At 42.3% G+C, this 24,395-nt stretch overlaps 1 long non-coding RNA gene across 1 annotated transcript in view; it reads left to right on the forward strand.

Moving 5' to 3' along the window:
* The window catches only part of LOC140188102 (uncharacterized), a 150,793-nt gene that overhangs the window by 3,942 nt on the left and 122,456 nt on the right, over nt 1–24,395 (forward strand). The window contains exon 2 of the long non-coding RNA XR_011883221.1: nt 11,432–11,704. This is a non-coding gene — a long non-coding RNA (uncharacterized lncRNA). The remainder of the gene's footprint in view (nt 1–11,431; nt 11,705–24,395) is intronic.

The following is a 24,395-nucleotide window of genomic DNA, read 5'->3' on the forward strand; positions in this document are numbered from 1 at the left end:
AGGTTTCCCTAGCGTATAACCAAGCCGTTTTTTTTTCTGGTGACAGTGAAATATTTCCAAGTGAAGATGGTCTTGATTTTTAATCAGCACAACTCAACAGACCAGCTTGAAAGTTGGATCGTATCGGGCCAATGCACTTATAGCACAAGAGTTTGTCACTGCAAAATTCAGTAGTATGTGAGATACCACACTTTGTATAATGCACGATGTGCATTTGGAGTACTTGAAAGTTTGCGAGGTCAGTGACCCCAAGACTAACTTCATGTTTATTCAGGTGGTGTCAAGATAATAATGTGATTATGGACTTTCACTCTTGCCAATCAAAATGACTGACAGACCATGGCATGTTCATTCATATGACAGCACTATAAGCAGAGGCAGAGATTCAATGTAATACAGTGGATTCTGGTTAATTGGGGCACATCAGGACCAGTACAATTTGCCTCTATTAGCCAAAGTTTCATGGAAATATTTAAACAGTATAAAAAAGAACAACTTATTAACAAATGATGTATTTAAATGAAATACAGAACAAATTAGAACACTACCAGTAGTACTACAGTACTATAAAACTATGTATTAGTTCCTAATAGTTATTGATGGAGGAACTCATCCAGTACACACAATGAACAAAATTAGTGCAGACACCTCGAGCTGATAATGGACTGCCTTCTTACAATGCAACTGATGATTGCATCTTCCAAATCTTCATTTTCATTGTAACATTCAAGATGATTGTCAATACCTTTAAATTCTTTGTCGTTCCTAACTTGTTGAAGAAGTGAAATGGTTTCATTTTCACTCTTGGCTGTTTCTGGCATCTCCAAGCCTGAATGCTTGAAGCCACGGTGAGTAAAACAATTCAGAATTGTCTTATCTGCTTATTTCTTGCCCAGTGACAAAATTCGCTGCTTTTTGAACACAAACACACACATCTGACACTATTTAAAAATGTTTGCTCCAAGTACTGTGTAGCATGTAATGGTCACACAAGTGCATGCAACTGACGCTAATTAGAACCTGTTTAGTCACAGTCTTCTGTCCCAATTAAGCGGCATAGTATCCCAAATAAACAAAGGGAATCCCAGCAATTTTTTTGATTAGTTTGTTCTTTTGTCCCAAATAAGCAGCTGTTCTGATTAACTGAAGGCCCGATTAACTGGAATCTAATGTATATGGAAATGTTAACTGCAGGACAGCACGATAGATGTTCCTTGGGGCAGTGTTCAGGCCTCAGTCCTGTTCACCTCTTCACCAATGACCTTCCATCTGTTATATGGGGATGTTCAGTGATGGTTACACAAAACTGAGTTCCATTCACAAATGAAGTAGTCCATGAAAAAGGATCTAGTGCTTTCCTGGTGTATATGACAAATAAACTTTTCTCGGGCTTCCAGCTGGGTACAGGTATCAATTTTTAACTGATTAAGTGATGACGCCTAGGCATGGCTCCTCTACTGGTACGTATGCCCCTGTCGTCCGTCCTTCCTGACTGGTTAGTCATCATCTAATCATAACAGTTTCCGCTGTCCCACCTTCTTTATAATCAAATTCCAGCTCTTAGTTAGAGCGAGGCCTTTGTCTTTATGAAAGTTCTTTTCCTCTAGTTTTATTTCAATGGCTTCATTTGTCAGGCCATCCCAAAAGCCATTGATGCGGCATAGTAGTTTTGTGCCATCGAAGTGCATTCACAATGTTCTATGACCGCCGATTTCTCAATAGACAATAGACAATAGGTGCAGGAGTAGGCCATTTGGCCCTTCGAGCCAGCACCACCATTCACTGTGATCATGGCGGATCATCCACAATCAGTACCCTGTTCCTGCCTTCTCCCCATATCCCTTGACTCCACTATCTTTAAGAGCTCTACCTAACCCTTTCTTGAAAGTATCCAGAGAATTGGCCTCCACAGCATTCTGAGGCAGATCATTCTGCGGATCCACAACTCTCTGGGTGAAAAAGTTTTTCCTCAACTCCATTCTAAATGGCCTATCCCTTATTCTTAAACTGTGGCCTCTGGTTCTGGACTCCCCCAACATCGAGAACATGTTTCTTGCCTCTAGCATGTCCAATTCCTTAATAATCTTATATGTTTCAATCAGATCCCATCTTATCCTTCTAAATTCCAGTGTATACAAGCCCAATCGCTCCAATCTTTCAACATATGACAGTCCCGCCATCCCGGGAATTAACCTCGTGAACCTACACAGCACTCCCTCAATAGCAAGAATGTCCTTCTTCAAATTTGGAGACCAAAACTGCACACAATACTCCAGGTGTGGTCTCATCAGGGCCCTGTACAACTGCAGAAGGACCTCTTTGCTGCTATACTCAACTCCCCTTGTTATGAAGGCCAATATACCATTAGCTTTCTTCACTGCCTGCTGTCCCTGCATGCTTACTTTCAGTGACTGATGAACAAGGACACCTAAATCTCGTTGTACTTCCCCTTTTCCTAACTTGACACCATTCAGATAGTAATCTGCCTTCCTGTTCTTGTCACCAAAGTGGATAACCTCACATTTATCCACATTAAACTGCATCTGCCATGCATCTGCCCACTCACCCAACCTGTCCAAGTCTCCAGGTAACCCAGATGGATATGCCTCCTGTGCTCCTTGACAGCAGGTTTCCACCATGTGATCCATCAAGCTGATATACACTACTCTGCGTTCACAGGGAATCGTGGGAATGCCAGCTGCCCGTCTTCCCCATATTTCCACAGTTTCTGGAAGGATCACAAGGATCCTGAAGAAATACCAGATTAATACAATCCACAAACTCATAAGGAAGCTCAAATCACAGCTTACGAGAGTCAAAGATGACCTGGGACTCAGGCCAGATGGCATTTACAGGATTCCCTGTGAATGCGGGGCTACGTATATTGGCCAGACAGGGAGCACGGTTGAAACCCGCAATTGAGCACAGGAGTTGTATTCGTTTGGCGGGATTACCCAGTCATTCAGTGTCAACATCCTGGGAAGTTTTCATTGACAAGAAGGTGGGTTCAATCAGCCACATAAATGTAATAGGTATAACAATAGATCGGAAGCTAAATATTCCCCGGTGACTGATTCACTTCCTCACACACTCAAAGCTTCTCCATCATTTATGAAGCACAAGTGAAAAGTGTGATGGGATGCTCTATACGTTGCCTTGATGAGTAAAGCCACAACAACACTCAAAAAGCTCAGTATCACCCCAGGTTAAAGAAGCCTATTTGATTGGCAACCATCTACCATCATGAAAAATAATCCAACCAGATGTAATGAGTATTATCAACAAATGCTCTTTGCCTCCCAAACCTATAGCCTCTAACACAAGAAAGATAAGGACTACAGGTAGATTGGGAGACCTGTAGGCTCCCTACCAAAATGCGCAGGGCCCTATCATGATTTCTTCATCGTCCTTGAGTCTCTATCTATCTAGATACTCTCTCAGTCTGTTCACCAGAAGGACAGAAGATGTTCAAAAAGGTGGTTCACCATCACCTCTCCAGAGAATTTTAGAGAAATGCAATAAACATTGGCCTTGTCAGAAGTACAGATCCTGAGAAAAAAAGACAATTGAAAATTAACTTTCTGTTCATATTCTTTGCATAAAGCATGATGTCCACCATGGTAGTAGTGAGCCGACTTAAAAGGATGCTGAGAAAAAAACGTTATCTCATCCAAGAATGGAAGGGCTCTGGAGGACGGAGATGACAATTCATTAAGCAGAAAAATAAAACAAGATGAGTTCTTGATATATTGTAACCTCCAAGGCTCCAGTCTAGGAGATATGCTTGGGATTAGTCTGAATGGCTCTTTTTTTAGCCAGTATGGACATGATGGGCCAAATTGCATTCTCCTGTGCTGTTAATTTCTAATCTGTTCGAAAACAGGTCTATCATGACACCTGAGAAATCATACTCTTAATAGTTTGAAACAGTTGTGAACAGGTAGATATCCGATAAGTGCAACCCATATTTAAGCAGCAGAGATGAAAACATAGAAACATAGAAGCATAGAAACATAGAAAATAGGTGTAGGAGTAGGCCATTCGGCCCTTCAAGCCTGCATCGCCATTCAGTATGATCATGGCTGATCATCCAACTCAGAACCCTGTACCTGCCTTCTCTCCATACCCCCTGATCCCTTTAGCCACAAGGGCCATATCTAACTCCCTCTTAAGTATAGCCAATGAACTGGCCTCAACTGTTTCCTGTGGCAGAGAATTCCACAGATTCACCACTCTCTGTGTGAAGAAGTTTTTCCTCATCTTGGTCCTAAAAGTCTTCCTCTTTATCCTCTCAAATGAAGAACAAGAAAACTCAGAATCATCTTTGGTGGTCATTAGGATGAGATCTACAAGAACTGTCAAGAATGTTAAAAGTGTACTCTGTTAAATCTGGGATCCTAATAGATGCACCACACATAAAACATACATTGCACAAAGTTGGACAAACTTACATTTTTTTCTCTGCAGCATCAGAGATAGAAGTATATAAAATTACGAGAGTCACTGTCATCCTCAAGACAGATTACAAAGCTATTCCTTTCATTTCCTTTGCATCTTCCTGTTATTTCTAGTGTGGTTCTACTACTATTGGAGCCTGTGATGGGCATTCTGGTGGTGTGCTTTCGTGCCGATTGAGTGATCTGGCGCTTCGCTTTCTCTGAAAGGGTGCCACGCGGTTGTGAGCATGGAAGTCAGGAAGCTTGGAGATGGGAAGCAGGCCCATGATCGACTCTAGTTCTCACTGATGTCGTTGACTGAAGCGCCGAGGAAGACTGAAATTGTCGAGGCAGGTGAGGAGGGCGAGTGAGTGTTCAGTGCCATCTTGTAGCCTCTCACTCGCTGCTGCCAGGGAAAGGTGCCTGCATGTAGCGGTCTCCCTCTCCCTCTCACTTGTGTTCGAATGATCTCCTTCTCTCTCTCTCTCCTTCAATGCCGTTGGGGGATAGTGCTGGATCAAGGTTTAATCCATGCGGTCAGCAGATTGGACTCTAAATCACATTATGATGTGTTTCTAGTTTTGCTGATTGCTAGTCTTGGGAGACTTTGAATCAGGGTAGCCTGCACATAACAAACATTGAGCTGAGCTGGAATATGCCTTTTGATTTTGTGTTTTATGCTCATTTTTTGTTGCCATTTGCGCGATTTGTTTTCTCAGTGCATGGGGGGGGGGGAATTAATGGTTTGATTTTTTATTCTTTGAACAGTTTTGTCCCATGGTTCTTTGTTTCATGGCCGTCTGTAGAGAAGGTTGTATGCCACATACATACTTTGATAATAAATGTACCTTGAATGCTTTGAATAATTTTTCCTGGGTAGAAATGTCACAGACTGGGAATAGTTATAATGAGAAAGGGAGAAAAACTGAAGAAGATGAGCAACACAAGTTTTTTTTTGCATGAAGAGTGGTAGGTACCTGGGCACTCTGCCAGGAGACATGCCAGAAACAGATACAATAGCAACATCTAAGAGGCATTTAGATGGACATGACAGACAAAGGTAGAGCTTTAATTGGCATCATGCTCGGCATAGATATCGTGAGCCATAGTTCTTGAACTCCATGGTTCTATGTTCTCCATGGTCTTTCATGCACACTAATAGTTTGAAAGTGATGTGATGAGTAACAATGGATTCAAATAAAACTGGAGTGGTAGGAAGATCTTTACTAAGCCTGGAACCAAGGTATAAACTAGTTAGGAGGAAAGAAAACAAGCTGACATTAAATGAATGAGGGTGAGAAGTTACAAATACTCTTGTTACGTTAATAAAAATCATATTTTAAGTACCACAATCCTTAACGTTTTGGGTTCTGGTTGTTTGATTAATTTTGGTTTTGCTTAGCAAGTACTGATGTGGGCTACACCTTCTGACTTAACAAAATCTATTCCAAATATTTCAGCTCCTGCATTTGATGTTAAAATAGTAAATATAATTTATCCTCAGAGTCTTTGAGGTTCCCAATCTGGGGTCAACCGACCCTTGGTTAATGGAAGGGAGTCCATAGCATAAGAAATGTTGGGAACCTCTGCTCAAAGACAATGACGAAGTGCAGGAGGAAAGCAGAGTCTAGACATTTTATTGATAAATATGCACAGCGGAGAGGGTATGCTTCGAAAAAAAAACATTAAAGCCTTGAAAATTTTAGTCGGGCTGCCGTGATTCATTGTCCTTTGAATCACAGAAACACGTTCTGAATATCCAGAGAAGCATTAAAGAATTAGCACGACTTACAGTGTCAGGTCAATATAGGAGGGAGTGTGATTATAACTGACTTTTAAAGAATTTATTTTGTGTGTGTTTTTGGAAACAAATGATCGAAACTTCAAAGGTTGTGGAGAGAGATGTTGTTAAGATCTCAGACAAAAGTCAGGAATCAACAAGGTTGAGCTAGTGTCAGGAGCTGTGCATATTTCAGTGCAAGAAGTATCATAGGAAAGGTGAATAGTGCTGAAAATGAAGTAGCAGGTTTACAAACAGAGGCAACATGTAGTGAGGAGAGGCTGTTGATAGGGCAAAGTTGCAGTCAACATGATGAGTTGCAACGTAAGAGGCGGACAAAATCGAAAAGAGTGAATACAGGACTGCAGGTGTTATACTTGAATGTGCGCAGTATACGGAATAAGGAAGATGAACTTGTAGAGCATTTACAGATTAGCATGTTGTAGGCATCACTGAATCGTGCTGAAGGAAGGTTATAGCTACAAACTTAATGTCCAAGGATACACATTGTATCGAAAGGACAGGCAGGAAGGTAGAGGTGATGCCGTTGCTCCGTTGGCAAAAAAAAATGAAACTAAATCATTAGAAATAGGTGACGAAGGGTTGGAAAGTGTTGAATCATTTTAGATAGAGTTAAAGAACCGCAAGGGTAAAAAGACGCTGAATGGCGTTGTATACAGTCACCCAAACAGTAGTAAGGATGTGTTCTACAAGTTAAAACAGGAGGTAGAAAATGCATGTCAAAAAGGTAATGTTATGATAGTCATAGGGTCTTCAATATGCATGTTGATTAGGAAAATCAGGTTGGTGCTGGATTCCAGGAGGGGAAGTTTTTAGAATGCCTGTGAGATGGCTTAAGGAAGTAAAGAGGCTACAGGAGGTCTTGGACAGATTAGGAGAATGGGCAATGAAGTGACAGATGGAATACAGTGTCGGGAATTGTATGGTTGTGCACTTTGGTAGAAGAAATGAAAATGTAGACTATTTTCTAAATGGAGAGAAAATACAAAAAAAAACTGAGTTGCACTTGGGAATCATTGTGCAGGATTTCCTAAAGGTTAGTTTGCAGGATGAGTCTGTGGTGAGGAAGACAAATGCAATTTTAGCATTCGTTTCAAGACAACGAAAATATAAAAGCAGGTAATGTTGAAACTTTATAAAGCACTAGTGAGGCCTCACTTGGAGTATTGTGAGCTGTTAAGGGTGCCTTATCTTAGAAAGGATGTGCTGAAACTGGAGAGGGCTCAAAGGTAGTTCACGAAAATAATTCCAGGATTGAATGGCTTGTCATATGAAAAGAATTTGACAGCTCTGGGTCTGTATTCACTAGTACACAGAATGAGAGGTGACCTAATTGAAACCTATTGAATCGTGAAAGGTCTTGAAAGAGTGGATGTGCAGAGGATGTTTCCTATGTTGAGAGAGTCTAAGACCAGAAGAGACAGCCTCATAATAGAGGGATGTCCTTTTAGAATGCAGATGAGGAGGAATTTCTTTAACCAGAGAGTGGTGAATCTGTGGAATTCTTTGACATGGGCAGCTGTGGAGGCCAAGTTTTTATGTATATTTATGACAGAGTTTGATAGATTCTTGATTGATCAGGGCATGAAGGGATACAGAAAGAAGGTAGGAGACTGGGGCTGAGAGGAAAATTAGATCCGTCATGATGAAATGCTGGAGCAGACTCAATGGGCCAAATGGCCTAATTCTGCTCTTGTAGCTTATGGTCTCATGGCCTTATAATACGAAATAAGAATCATTTCTCCGAAGACCATTAAGAAGGTCAGAATCCTTTGTAAATTTCCTGGTTCTTTTCACATCACATTCAAAATACATGGATTAATATTGCCAGAAAAACAGAATAATGTTAGATTGTGCAATTTAGAAATTTTAGTGCTCCTAAATTTTGAACATTAATTGTTTATGTCATTGACTAATAACTAACATGATTGATGTGTAAGCTTTAGAGAGGGTGCAAACGGGATTTACCAGGATGCTGCCTGGGTTATAAAGCATGACTTATGAGGATAATTTGAGCAAGCTAGGGTTTTGGAATGAATGAAGATGAGAGGCAACTTGATAGAGGTATGCAAGACGATAAGTGGTATAAGACAGATGGACAGCTAGAGACTTCATCCCAGTGTGGAAATGGCTAATACAAAAGGGCCATAATATTAATGTGATTGAAGGTATTGGGGAAATGTTTGAGATAGAGCAGACTTAACAGGTCAAATGTCCTAATTCTGCTCCTCTATCTTATGGCCCTACAGTCTTATAAGAAATGCAAGAGAACACTTAATAAAGTAATTAGGAGGGCTAAAAGAAGGCACAAGTTGCCTGACAAGATAAAGGAGAATCCTAAGCAACTCTATAGATATGCTAAGAGTAAAAGGATTGCAAGGGGCAAAATTGGTTCTGCGGAAAATCAGAATGGTAATCCATCCATGGAGCTAAAAGAGATGGGGGAGGTCTTAAGTGCATTTTTACATCAGTATTTACTCAGGAGATGGACGGAGAGTCTATAGAAATGAGGCAAAATGGCGTCAACTTCATGGACCCTATATTGATTAAGAAAGGCTCTAAAAATAAACCAGGAAATTACAGGCTGGTGAGCCTGACCTCAGTAGTGGGAAAGTTATTGATGGTATTCGAAAGGACTGGATATGTGAGTATTTGGACAGACATGGACTGATTAAGGATAGTCTGTATGGCTTTGTGTGTAGTAGGTCCTGTCTAACCTATCTTATTGAGTTTTTTGAGGAAGTTTCCAGGAAAGTTGATGAAGGAAGGCAGTAGATATTGTCTGCATGGATTTTAGCAAGGCATTTGACAAGGTCCCACATGGGAGGTTAGTTAAGAAGTTTCAGATGCTCGACATTCAAAATGAGGTAGTAAATTGGATTAGACATTGGTTTTGTGGGAGAAGCCAGAGAGCGGTAGCAGAAGGTTGTCTTCTGACTGGAGTCCTGTGACTAGTGAAGTACTGCAGGGGTCAGTGCTGGGTCCATTGTTGTTTGTTATCTATATTAACAATCTTGATGATAATGTGGCTAACAGGATCAGCAAATTTGCAGATGACACCAAGATTGGGGTTGTTGTAGACAGTGAGGACGACCATCATGGCTTGCAATGGGATCTGGACCAGCTAGAAAAATGGGATGAAAAATAGCAGATGGAATTTAATGCAGCCGAGTTCAAGGTGTTGGACTTCAGTAGGATCAGCCAAGGTGGGTCTTACCCAGTGAATGGGAGGGCACTGGGAGTGTGGTAGAACAAAGGGATCTGGGAAAACAAACCCTTTGAAATGGCATCACAGGTAGATAGGGTTATATAGCAAGCTTTTAGCACATTGGCCTTCATAAATCTAACGATTAAGTACAGGAGATGGGATGTTATGTTGAAGTTGTATGAGATACTGCTGAACCCTAATTAGGAGTATTGTGTGCAGTTTTGGTCAGCAAACTACAGGAAAGATGTAAATAAGGTTGGAAGAGTATAGAGAAAATTTGCAAGGATGTTATCTGGACTGGAGGACCTGAGTTACAGGGAAAGATTAAATAGATTAGGACTGTATTCCTGGAACATAGAAAATTGAGGGGAGATTTGATCGAGGTATACAAAATTATGAAGGGTATAAATAGGGTAAATGCAAGCAGGCTTTTTCTACAACTAGAGGTCATACATGAAAGGTGAGAGGTGAAATGTTTAAGAGGAACATGAGCGGAAGCTTCTTCACTCAGAAGGTTGTGAGAGTGTGGAATGAGCTGCTCACGCAAGTGGTGCTTGTGAGCTCCATTTCAGCATTTAAAGGAAGTTTAGATAGGTACATGGATGGGAGGGGTATGGTAGGTTTATGGTCCAGGTACAGGTTGACGGAACTAGGCAGTTTAAATGGTTTCTCTCGGACTAGGAAGGGCCAAGGGGACTACTTCTGTGCTGTACTTTTCTATGACTCTATGACTCTAACAGAACTGGAAATGAAGGAGGAAGAAGCCAGAATAAGAAGGTGTGGGGAGGGGAAGGAGTGGAAGCTGGCAGGTGATAGGTGCAACCAGGTGAGAGAGACAGTAGGCAGGTGGGTGAAGAAGTGGGATACTGGGAGGTGCCAGGTGGAAGAGATAAAAGGCTGAAGAGGGAGGAGAGGAGAGTTGACCATAGAAGAAAGGGAAGGGGGAGGGCAGCAGAAAGAGGTGATGTACAGGGGAGGAGAAGGAGTGAGAGGAGAACCAGAATGGGGAATGGAAAAGGAAAGGAGTGAGAGTGGGGGAGAAATTACCAGAAGTTAGGGAAATGGATGTTCATGCCATCTGGGTGCCATCCGGATGGAATATCAGCTTTTTCTCCTCCAACCTGAGAGCGGTGCTCATCGTGGCAGTAGAGGAGGTCCTAAACTGATATTATCTACCTCCTCTTTAACACCTTCAAGGATCTAGGCTCTACAACACTGGCCTAAGAATTCCAGATATCCATCTCCCTGTGAGAAAAAGTTCCCATGCACCTCACATTTAACTCACTGCCTCCACCGCCCCCCAGCTTGCAAACATGGGCACACAGCATCTGCTGAACAGGGGCCTGGCATCATTTTTGGTTGACTATAATGCTGAGTTCCATAGAAGGACACACACAGTGACATGCGTGGTATGTAACCTCTGGGATTGTCCGAATTTTGCACAAAATTGTGCAGGTGCCCGCTGGTCTCAGGGAAGACAGTGTTTGACAATGACAGTATTGAGTCATCCACGCCATGGCTGGCCAGTTCCCGAAGGAGTATCCAGTGTTCACCTGCTCCCATATAGGTAAATGCTACATTAATGTGGAACTACTGTATGTCTGCAATGTGTGCAGTGACAGATGCTGGCACATCTGTTGTACATTGGTTTGCACAATGGAGTGTCATGGCATATTCCAAATATTCTGAGAATTCAATTGTGCAATTCTACAGAAGTTAGTCTTGTGGGATTCTTTCGAAAGAGCAGAGGTAAGATATTCAGCTTTAATCACTTTTTAGTGCTTTTAATCTTTTTGAAATTGTTTTAATGATTCAAGAGGCAGAGGGTAAAGACGTGGTCATCTTGTTTGACCCTTCACCTTTGGCTGTGTAAACGTGGGTGAATAGGGACCATGAGTGGAAAGTCAATCTGGCATGCTGAATTAAGTTGGAGTCTCTTCAAAGCAGATACTCCAAACTAAGCAAACTTCCTTTTATCTCCTGCAGAAACCAGTAGGAAACCATCAGAGCACAGCTGCAGTGATAGCCACCAGCACTGTTGTCCCTGTCCTGGATTCAAGAGATCTGGGATTCAGGTGTGAAAGTGGAGACCCGGTGGCAGAAGTCTTGAGTCTGCGAGTCCACTGGGGAATTCAGAGCCCAAAGACTGTGGGTCTGTAAGTCTGCTGGAGGCTAGAAGCCCGGAGACAGCCTGATCTGAGGTTGGAAGCTAGAGGCCCAGAGGCAGCCTGACCTGGGATTGGAGGCCCGTCTGCATGTGTAAGTGTGCATAAGTGGGTGTATGTGAGTGAGGAAAGATGCTTGTCATGCATTCGTTGTTGTTGCTTGTGTTGTTCTGCTGAACGTAGTGGGCATGCTCTATTGGCACCAGAATGTGTGGCGACACTTAAGAGCTGCCCTCAGCTGAGGTTGTAACACACTCAAAACGCTGGAGGAACTCAGCTGGTCAGGCAGCATCTATGGCAAGGAATAAAGAGTCAACATTGCAGGCTGAGACCCATCATGGAGACTGTTTCTTTCCCCTTGGGTTGTGTTGGTTGTTAACACAAGCAACACGTTTCACTGTGTTGTTTGATGTAATGTGATAGATAAATGAATATGAATCTTTGAGCTGCAGGATCAGCTGGCACCTTCTTCCTCTATGACCAGCAACACACAGCAAAGTTGCTGGTGAACACAGCAGGCCAGGCAGCATCTCTAGGAAGAGGTACCGTCGACGTTTCGGGCCGAGACCCTTCGTCAGGACTAACTGAAAGAAGAGCTGGTAAGACCAGCTTGTTTTGCTCTGTGAGCCCTTTCTAATGCCTGAGTTTAATTGAAGAGCACATAAGTAAGTAAATGGATCAATAAGCGAATAGATAAATAAATGACTATGGGGATGCACATGCAAGCTGCACTGTGCTGTGTCCTGCAGCTGTTTGTTTCTGTGCTGGTCCATGTTGGTCTCAGGGAAGAGGGAGGCAGCATTCCCCAAAGAAACAAAGCGTTCACTTGCTTCCAGATGGAACTGCTGTAAGTACATCATGATGCTTGGTGACAGATGCTGACACATCTGTTGCATTGTTCTGACATTAGAATTCCACACGAGGAACCCTACAGACCAGTTTGTTCTGTTTCGTGAGCACTTCCCAGTCCTGCTACAACAGTGCCCTGCAGGGCACTGAGCTGTTTAAAATCTACACCAGCAATTAGGCTGTAGGTACCTCATGGTTCTTGTAAAGTGGGAGTGAAGAGTCTTCATCATTCAGGACACGTCCTATTCTTATTACTACCATGAATGAGAAGGTACAGGAGCCCAAAGGTGCACATTTAATGTTTTAGGAACAGATTCTTCCCCTTCGCCATCAGATTTCTGAAAGTTCTATGAGCCCCTAAACACTATCTGACCATGTTCTTGAGTAATTGCCTTTGCAAGTGTTTTACTTTATACTTTATTGTCGCCAAACAATTGATACTAGAGCGTACAATCATCACAGCGATATTTGATTCTGCTCTTTGTGCTCCCTGGAGTACAAATTGATAGTTAATATTAAAAATTTACATTATAAATCATAAATAGAAAATAGAAAAGGGAGAGTAAGGTAATGCAAAAAAAAAACCTGAGACATGTTTCAATGATTTACCAGATGTATTTGTAAAATACTGATTTAACAACTACTGGAGTGCTGGATCTAACTCTAGGAAAATCTAGAAATGATTAACCAGATTGATTCTAGGAAAGCAGAACTATGTAAACAGAAGCTGGGACGGTTCTCCTTGCTGCAGAGCATTTTAGAATGAGATTGGGTTGAAGTATTCAGAGAAAGTGAATAAAGAGAAATGGCTTCTGATGGAAGATTGGATTTGAGGATCAGAGAGCTGAGGTAAAGGTGGTTGACGAAAGAAACAAAATGACCTTCTTCGTTACCCAAAAGGGTGGTGGAAACAGGTCCGGTCGTGCTCTTCAAAATCGGTTCAGGTAAGCACTTGTGCAGTGAAACACGTGCCGGACTCCAAAGGAAGGAGGAAGAAAGCATTTAATTGGACTTGATCTTGTAAGATGCCGAGCAGCTCAGTAAGCTGGCAACATGCACCACAATCACACAATCACACTGATTGCCGCCAATATTCAGCCTGAGTTATGTGTGAGCAAATTTGACCTCGTTTTTGAACAGTTGCCAATCCTGAACCTCATACTTGAAAAAGTGCCCAACTTATCCCCGCTGACTTCAATCTGAAAACTGCTGGAAGGCAATCATGACTTTGTACAATAATCTAAACGGAGCCACCAAGAACTACGATGCTGTTGAAAGTCAGCGCATTTCAGAATCTGGGAAACTGTAAGTTTGGTTGCTATTAACTATTTTGTATGACCGCATAGGGTCAAAAGTATTTCTCTGATAACAACCATCCAGAAACCAACCTGTTCGTTATTTTCCAGATCTTCTCCTTCATCCCACCAGTCTGTCTGGTAGATCCAGGAAAACTGATCTACACAGGCATTATAGAATTCATGAATTTTCTCTTTGTCACAAAATGGTAAATGTAGGTCATCAGTATGGAAAGGTTTGATTCAGAAAGGGTTGCTGGAATGGGAGAGGTTTCTAGTGTTTTTGGCCTGGTGCCCAGGTAGCTGGTAAACCCACTGTTTATCTCGGCATTGTGACTGGCAGCCAAACAACTCAATCTTGTGGGATTAGCGTTGCTGTGAGTGAAAGAGCCAAGGAGATGGGTGGGCATTAATAAGACTTGAATAGAAAATCAGCGTCCTGGAGCAATGTTGCCCTATTGTTCTAGTCCATTACACTGCCCAAATTGATGATGTTGTAACATAACTGCAGGATCAAGAAGGTCTAGGTGAAGTTGTTCAGGCTGCAGTGTCACCTCAGCAAACAATCTGCTGGAGGAACTCAATGGATTCAGCAGTAACTGTGGGATGAAAGAGGTTTTCATCGTCACAGATGGCTGTGGAGGCCGTTATTGGGTATACTTAAAGAAGGGTTGAGAGGAATAATAAATTCATTTAGGGCTACAGGGTAGAGTAGGCCCTTCCAGTCCTTTGATCCATGCCATCCAGCAGCCCCCGACCACATTGATTTAACCCTAGCCCAACCACAGGTCAATTTGCAATGACCAAACCCAATCATGGGACAATTTCCAATGACCAATCTTCGGACTGTGGGAGGAAACCAGAACAAGTGGGGAGAATCCATGCATTCCACAGTGAGGACATACAAAGACCCCTTACAGAGGACACTGGGACTGAACTCAGAACTCTGACACTCCAAGCTGTAATAGTGTTGCGCTCACAGATACACCACCGTGGTGTCCCAGTCAGCCACGACTGAATGGCAAAGCAGACTCGATGGGCTGAGTAGCCTAATTCTGCCCCATGTCTTATGATCCCATGGTCTTATGGTTGACATTTCGGGCCAAAACTCTGCATGCAGTCTCTTGTGTCCATAGTGCTACCTCACCTGACTGTGGCAGCAATGGAGAGGAATTACTAGACCAGTCCCTGAGGTAGAGGGCTATTAATGACGAGATATGAGACTGAATCTTACCAAGGCTGCTAAAGATCTTAAATAGATTTGAGATTGTGATGGTTTCCATGAAATTACTGGATTGTTAGAGGCGTCACTGTAACCTAACACAATTACAGGGTGGGTCAGTGGCGTTCAGAGTTCAATTCTGGCACAGTCTGAAAGGAGATTGTACATTCTCCCATGACCGCATAGGTTTCCTCTGGGTGCTCTGGTTTCCTCCCACAGACCAAAGGTGTACCTTTAAATAAAAATAAATGAAATCCAACAGGTATGTTCTAACACTAATGCATTTGATAAGCTTGGTTTACTGCAACTATTTGGCTCCATGGACATTTCCGATGAGAGAGCTGCATTCTGTAGACTGGTAGACTTGTGGCTTGGTAGATACGTTACTGAAGGAGCAACCCAGACAAATAATTCAATTGGTTCTGGGAGCATTAACTCTGCCATGGACAGTCCCAAGCCTGGCTGTGAAAAGAGGACGGTTGGACATGGGGCTAGCAACCCCATTCCATAAAAAAACCCAGAGCTACAGAAATGCCAAGAGAAGCTGCAAAGACCTTATCTCTGGGAGAGGAAGGATCTTCAAAATTGGGCTACACCCAGGGATAACTTGAAAGTCTAGCCCAATTCAGATGAAGGGTAGCTTTTGGAGGCCTATGCCCCGGTACAGGTGATAGGCTTAACAACAACAATGGCACTACAGCTACTGTAGAATACAAATTGAAGTCATTAAATTAAATTAATTAAAAGATGTGATTGATAATGATGATGACTATTAAATTAGTGGATTGTTGTAAAACCATATCTTGTTTACTGATGTCCTGTTGTGATGGGAATTTTTCATTACTACCTGCTCTGACAGGCTGACAGGCTACATCACTGTCTGGTATTTGGGGTTGGGGGCTACTGGTCAAGATCGAAAAAAGCTACAGAAAGTTGTAAGATTAGTCAGCTCCATCATGGGTACTAGCCTCTGTAGTATCCAAGGGGCGGTGCCTCAGAAAAGTGGTGTCCATTATTAATGAACCCCATCACCCAAGACAGGCCCTCTTCTCATTGTACCATCAGAAAGGAGGTACAGAAGCCTGAAGGCACACACTCAGCGATTCAGTAACAGCTTCTTCCCCTCTGCCATCTGATTTCTAAGTGGACATTGAACACTACCTCACTTTAAGAAAAAAAAATTTCCGTTTATTTCCACTACTTTAATTTAACTATTTAATATGCATATATTTACATACTACATTTTATTTATTTTTTTTTCTATATTATCATGTATTGCCATGTACTGCTGCTGCTAAGTTAACAAATTTCATGACATATGCCGGTGATAATAAACCTGATTCTGGTCTATATATGGCTCCTGACCGCTCATGTAATTGAGCCTTAAATGCATTCTAAAAGGTCCCAGGGCAATTAGGAATGGACAGCGCAGGATGGCCTTGCCAGCATTGCATTGTCATGAATGAAATACAAGAAAAATTGTTTTATTTTGACCTTGGCTTAGTCGTGTTGTACGGATAAGAATGTCAGTGTTGGTGTCCTTCCTTGTGATCAAAAATGTTGTGGAGAGAAAACAAATTGGAATGAAAATATCAAAAAAGTGTCGAAACATCAAAACTTACACAATAAAGCAATACACTGCTACGCAGACTAAAGAAGCATGGCACGGCGTAGATTTAAATCATAAGCCAAAAGCCTCTATGAAGGAGCTATCATTAGAGTCAAAACTGCAACTTGCATTTCATTACTTACTTCTCAGTATAATGTGAGAAATAAAATTGGATCATTAGTTTCTATGAACTTTGTTTTCTGCTCGTGTGTGTGTGTGTGTGTGTATTGGCACCAGAAGGATTTTCCAGTTAACCCACTAGTTAATATTTACTGCAATCGTGGGATCAGATTGAAGACAGTGGCATAGCACAGTAACCCTGGGGACGAAAAGGCAGGCGAGTGGGACTCCATAATATGTATCTTAATAGACTCCTTACCACACATTTTAGCTATCCTCCCGGCAGTTGAACTTTCCATAATCTGCAATCCATACGATTTGGTAGAAATCCTGTTTTCCTTCTCTTTACACATGCCGCAAATATGTTCAATGATATTAGTCGAAGAAACCAGACTTCCTCTCCACATCTGACTAAAAAAAGTTGGATCTGATCATTTCCTAGAAATAGTCAAACGTGCTTTCCAATGAATCAATTCCTGTCATCCAATTAGGTCCCATTCAGCAGGGCTAATTGAATTGGAGAGCATAAAACAGAATTTGATCTCGTGGTGATCCAGTCACTGACCATAAGAACGTTGGTGATTCAGCTGTGTGTTTGGCCATCTCACAAAATTTGGCTGGGCGAACTCTCCCAGTTCACACCCGCCTCTCTCCCCCTCCATGAGATGATTTGTAGCTGATGTTTAAACAAATAATATTTGAATGTAAACAGAGAGAGAAAGCAAGCAAAGAAACTCAAAGGGGTATCAAAAGAATTGGTTCTAAAAGCAATACCAACAAACAGATTCCACAAAGCAGTACCTGTGAAGTGTACGCTGACGTTTCAGATTGAGTTTCTGCATAATGTCTGAAAGGGGACAGGAAAGGTTGAAAATATACAGCAGTACTAAGAGGGGTGGGAGAGAGGCTGATATCCAGATGGGGAGGATATAATGGGCAGATGGAAACTGGTGGGGAGGCAGGGTGGAACAGAGGCTAATAGATGATAGGTTGAACAGAAGGGAAGGGGATGATAGGAAGGATGAGCAAAGGGAGGAGAAGACTAGGTGAGCAAGTGAGTGTGTGTGAGGTAATTTGAAAATACAATAGCAACAAACTTTCTGTCGGAGAAACTCATTGGGTTGAGAGCATCTGTGGGAAGACAGGAATCGTGAAATTTCAGTTTGAACTTCTGCATCAGACTTGCACCATCAACAATTCCTTTCCTTGTGATCCACAAAGAAGTCACTGATCATCAATGAACTGGAGGTCACATTGCGAGCATCGCATGCAGTAGCCAGGTTGGAAGAGGTGCAAGTGAACCTCCACCTCATCTGGAAGGGTTGTTTTGGTCCCTGAATGGTAATAAGGGACGAAGTGGAGGGCCAGGAACTACACCTCCTTTGGTTACAGAAGAAAGTGCCAAGGGTCAAGGAGGGATAAGCAGGATTGGATGAATAATCCAGAGGGTCCCAGAGAGAGTGATCCCTGTGGAAAGCAGAATGAAGGGGGTGATGGAAAGATGTGATAAGTGGTGAGATCTCCTTGCAACTTCCAGAAATGGCTGAAATGTGTTGCATATAGAGGCTGGTGAGGTGAATTGAAACTATATTGCCGTTCTGCCAGGGAAGGAGCAAGTTTCAAGCTGATGGGAAATGAGACAAATGTGTGTGAGGACTCCATTAACTAGGGAAGAGGGAATGCCACACTTTTGGAAGAAGATTCTTGATTCCAGCTATTATCAATAAACAATTGGGAAGTGTAAATGTAACAATTTGTCAAGGCTTACTTACCAGTACATGGGGAGATGTCAAGTTTTTACCTAGAAAGAAAGTGGTAATGCTTGCTTAACTACTCTGCTGCCAGCAAGGTAGACTTTGATTCCCATGCAAACCTAACTTGGAACTATAAGCTCATTCACAGTGATGGGCTCCTCAGGCACAGTGTGTGTTCTTTAACTTTCTTTCACAGAGAGGTGGTATAATTGTGATTAACAACAGCTACACCAACTTGTATTTATATATCCCCTATAACGTGGAAAAAATGAAGAACTATCAGAGAAAGATTGACACCTAGCCTGCAATGGAGGCATCAGAACAGTTGATCGAAAACTTGGCCATGGAGGAAGGTTTTAGAGGCACATCTCAAAAGGAGGACAAGTGGAGAGGTCTGGTGATAGAGCTCTGAAGGCGTGGTTGTCAATGGTAAGTGAAGGATGTACAAGAGGATTTCAGAGTCCTTCAGAGTTATGGGGAAGGAGAGAGGGTATTAACAGAGGGATTTAACAAGGTTTCCAATTTTAAAATTGATGGATTGTGAGCAAATTCAGATCAATAAAGATTGGGGGATGGTGGGGGTGCTGGGGCAGTGATGGGCAAAAGGTGAACAGAGGGGTTTGAAAGAGGATTTATGATTAGCAAATTGCAGACACAAGTCATACTCTGCAGACACCTAATCAAGCCCAACACTGTTGTGCAATATTGAGGGAATAGTTAAAAGAGCTAACTTTTCAAGAAGTCCCTGCTTGCTGTCCAAGCAGATGGAAAAGACTCCAAGGTAATCTTGAACGAAGGGTTAGCAAGTCTCCCAGTTTTGTAGTTAATGTCTAGCCTCATTAGTCACCATCACAAGATCCATTAAGATTAACTCTATTTGTCACATGTGGAGGAGGAGAAGATGGCAGCGCGAATGATGAATGATATTGGTGAATGATATCTGTAATCCGTCAAGTAGGAGACCATGCACAATTCTGATTTGATGGAGACAGACGTAAGAGTACAGAGGAACATCTGGAGAAACTTCTGAAATGCTCGCTTCGCTGCCGCTGCTACTGTGTGGTAACCAGAATCTCCGGAGCAGAAGGCCCCGAATGCTCGGCTTTTCTTGTTATAGCGGCCAGGCCGAGGTCGAAGGCGCTCAGCAGAGGATGGCGCTCGGGAGGCTGTATCGGAGTGGCTGGTCGGAGGCTCGGAGATTACGGATGGACGGACTCAGTGTCGGCTGTGGTCTGCTGCTTCCAAGGCATCGGCAAGTTGACGGTGCCTGGAGGTTTATGGCAGGGAGTTTCTCCCTTTTGCCACCTGTTATCAGGGACTCAGGAGTCGATCGACTCGGGGACTTTGAGACTTCTTTTTACCGTGCCTATGGTTTGTTCTCCATCAAGTTATGGTATTGCTTTGCACTGATGTAACTATATGCTATAATTATTGGTTTTGTCAGTGTTAGTCTTTGGTTTGTCCTGTTTTCTGTGATATCGCTCTGGAGAAACATTGTATCATTTGTTAATGCACGTATGCATTTCTAAATGACAATAAAAGAGCACTGAGTGTTCTCATAATCTAAACATCAAAACACACAGTGAGGATTGTGCAAGGCAGCCCACAAGTATTGCCATGCTTCTGGAGCCAACATAGCATGCTCACAATTCACTAGCTATAAGACCATAAGACATAGGAGCAGAATTAGGCTGTTCAACCTACTAAGTCTGCTCTATTATTCCATTATGGCTGATTTATTATCACACTCAACCCCATTACTCTAAGTGTACAACTTTAGAATGTGGGCGATTCTGCGTGACATCGAAAACTTTGACAAACTTCTATAGATGTGTAGTGCAGAGTGTATTGCATCATGGCCTAGTATGGAAACACCAATGCCTTTGAATGGAAAAAGGGTAATAGATTCTGCCCAGTACATTACAGGTAAAACCCTACGAACCATTGAGCACATATACATGAAACACTGTTGTAGGAAAGCAGCATCCATCATCAGAGATCCTCACCACTCGGGCCATGCACTTTTCTCGCTGCTGCCATCAGGTAGAAAGTACAAGTGCCTCAGGACTTGCATCACTAGGTTCAAGAACAATTACTACCCCTCAACCATCAGGCTCTTGAACAAAAGGGGATAACTACACTCACACCCATCCATTGAGATGTTCCGACAACTAATAATCTCATTTTAAAGACTCCTTATCTGTTATTTAATGTTCTCATTACTGATTGCTATTATTTATATTTGTATTGCACAGTCTGGTGTCTTCTGCACTCTGGTTGATCTTTCATTGATCCTGTTATAGTTACTATTCGGTAGGTTTGCTGAGTATGCCTGCAGGAAAATAAATCTCTGGGTTGTATGTGGGGACCTATGTGTACTCTGGTAATAAAATTTATTTTGAACTTTGAAGCCGGATCTTCCTTAGGAAACTGCTGTGATCATGATGAGAACGTACAAACTTCTTAGAGGCAGCGATGGGAATTGAACCCCAATTGGTGATCATTGCTATTGCAAAGTGAAGCACTGACCGCTACGCTACTGTGTCTCTGCATGTGTGTACATCCAGCTGTATGTATTCCCTACATTTTAACAGTGGTTGAATATCTGAAATATTCCATTGGCATAAAGTTCTTTGCAATATCCAGAATTTACAAGAGGGCATAATACAAGAGCAAATCTGTAATTTATTTTCTTTTGTAAACTCTCTGTGGGAAATCAGGAATGTGAGTAAAGGATGACAGATATGGAAAAAAATATAAGCATTTACATGTTGAATTAGTTTACTGAGCAAGAGTATTTTAATGTATGGTGAATTAATTGAGCCTGACACCACAATATAATTAGAATAAACGGGATGGAGGAAAACATTGATTGACTTTCAGATTATTCATGTTGGGGTATTTTTAATAATTTGGAATCATGTAGCAGATACATCAAAATTGCTCATATTATTGATTTGAAGGACATTAACTTGAAAAGGAATTGACTAATCTGTAATAGTGAATTGATTCATACAGATTCTGAACCGGAGAATTATTTACCGTCAACTATTAAAATTTAAATGGAATGTTTGAATTTTCTGTTACTGATTAAGGAATTAATGAGCTGGCAATCGATTTGAGTGATTGCCCATGAGTATGAAATGCAACACATTGAATTTAATAAAGTAAATTCTGGAGACTTATGAAGAGAAAACCTCAAAGGAAATATATAATTTCGGTAGAGTTTCCCTGGAGCATAATCTTATATTGTGTGATAATTTGAAAATGGTAATTTCTTGATTGTTAATTGTGAATTCTTGTTATTGAATAAGGTATTGCTAAATACCATCAGAGGCATTCAGTCAAAGCTATTCAAACACATGGGTGGAAAATTCAACTGTGCATTATATTGCTAGATGTAACAGGTGCCTTCTCTTCCAGTTTGGTGTGTAGCATACAGTATGTGTGCACACTTTTAGACAGAGTTGCACTGGCTGCTACTCTGAGAAAGATACTCTATGTAAAATACTGTTGCTTGCCAGAAATATATAGTCTGTGAATATGACATCAATCAATGTTCAGTGCTGATGAAATGCAGAACTATCAATTTGGAGCTCAGTCATTCATTGAATGAAGGTGGAGACCAAAATTTCAGTAGCTCAAGGGAACCAACTCCTCCTTATCAATCCTTATCTGCAAAACCTACTCAATTTAAAGGGTTAATTGTTGACTGATGTATAAGCAGAAAATGCTGAAAATACTCAGCAGTTCAGGTAGCATTTCTGATATTTAGAAAGCCTGTGTTATCTTGTGAGGTAAGATTGATTAGACTAGGCTTGTATCCAGAGGAGTTTAAACGAGAGAGGATTTGACGGGTGGATGTGGAGAAAAGGTTTTCACTTATGAAAGAAGAATTGGGGTCCACTGTTTAAAAATAAGTCAGAGATGAGGTGGCACTTTTATTTTCAGAGAACTGAGTGTTTGGAGCTCTTTCTTAATGGACAGCAGAAGCTGAGACTGAGTATTTTGAAGGAGAGTCATCAACCGGAAATGTTAACTGACCTTCACTCTCCCCAGATGCAGGTGATTGCTATCTTCAGCATTTTTTCATCTTTTCTTTTTGTAGATTCCATCTGCAGTTTTTTTTTTGGCTTTTCAGTAATTGCTCATTGAATTTTTTTTTACTGTAGTTTGAAGCCAACGAGGCATACTTCGGTTTTGAAGTTCTGTACAGCTGCTGAGGAATGACATACATTGGGCTCACGAAGGTTGGCAATGGAAGAGACTGCGGATGCTGGAATCTGTGGGTCGAGCAGTACCTCTGACAGGGAAGTGAGGAAAGGGATTGTCGACATCCAGTCTGCAATGCTGCATCAGGACTGCTCCTCTGGCAAAATGTGTATTGATGACAAAGATTGGACTGAGCAAAAGTTGCTCCCAGCTATGGATACAGCAGTAGTTGCTGTGCTTAGGGCACCATATAGATCAGTACAACCTGCTGGAATTGGGAGGAGGGCTCTTGGCAAGAGGCTATACCTAAGTTTGTGAGGGAACCTCTTAAGCGTAATTCTGCAAGGAACAATCCAGACTCACTGTGAGTTTTGGTAAGGGTCACGTGAGCTATGAAGGTGCAGACTTTTAAAAATCCATCAGCAGGCTATAACACGTTCAGTGCAAAGGTGGTTATTGTCTGTCAGAGGCAAAAGTTGTAGAAAAAGTGCAAAAATATTAACAGTGCAAAAAAATGGCAAAAACAACAAAAATGACAAAAAAGAAATTACCTGTATATACCATCTGATCGTTAGGACTACAACTCCAAAACATCAGCCTGAAGTAATACATCTCACCTTACCACACCACATCCCCAAAACAGGAAGTGCATCACATTAGCCTAGTTGGTCCACCTGATAAGCATACCCCTAAGCTGATGATATATTGAGAATTATGGGGCTACTTGGGATGGATGGTGGGGGGGGGGGAGATAACTACTTTTGGCAGACCCAAACAACGTCATCACTGAGTTATGACACATTCCTCAATTACAGAGGAGAGGAAAAAGTTTTACCATCACTTCTAAGGATGACAGTGCCTGTCAATGTCTAGATGCTGAACTCACTTCTGGTTAAAGCTGCATGTGCCAGTAAAACATCACAATTTGTCACAAGGAAGGGCTCAGATACTGTCTGTCTGAAGGAAGATGGACACATTTTGCTTTCCTTCACCAGGGAGCAGAGAATGGAACTAACAAATGGTTGATGCAGTGCTGAGATCCTCACAAAGCACAGTGTACCTCTTTCTCAGTCATGCCAATTTGTAAGTGTCACAATGGGGTGCTGGGACACCAAGTGCGAGACACAGACACTGGAGTACAAGGAACAGGACTTGACCAGAGTAGGGACGTGACAGGATACGGACCAGGAGCAGGGATAAGAATGCAGACTTGGGCTAGGGAAAGCGGGACCAAGACTAGAAACCATGGACTAGGAGATAAGGCTTCGACTCCGAGCCCGAGACTGGATAAGAACCCAGAACCTGGGTCTTGCCTCGAGCTCAGACCCCAGAACCAGGCAAGGACATGACATGGCTTCAAGACAGGACGTGGCTGGGGTCTAGAGGCTGGAGCTTGGAGACAGGCTGGGGTCTTTGCTCTTGAGGCTTGAGGCTGGGGTCTTGGGTCTTGAGGCCTGAGCTTGGAGACAGGCTGGGGACTTGGTCTTGAGGTTTGAGCTTGGAGACAGGCTTGGAGGCAGGCTTGGTGTCCTGAGGCTTGAGGCTTGGAGGCTGGGGTCTTGGTCTTGAAATGCGGAGGCTTGGGTATGGACTCCAAGCCAGAGACTGGGCAAGGACCCAGAACCTGGGACTTGACTCAGGCTTGGACTCCAGAACTAGGCGAGGACAAGACGAGGCTACAGGACTGGACATGGCTTGGGTGAGGAACTCCTGGGTAGGGCGAG

The sequence above is a fragment of the Mobula birostris genome, chromosome 26, assembly GCF_030028105.1.
Source record: "Mobula birostris isolate sMobBir1 chromosome 26, sMobBir1.hap1, whole genome shotgun sequence".
NCBI lineage: Eukaryota > Metazoa > Chordata > Chondrichthyes > Myliobatiformes > Myliobatidae > Mobula > Mobula birostris.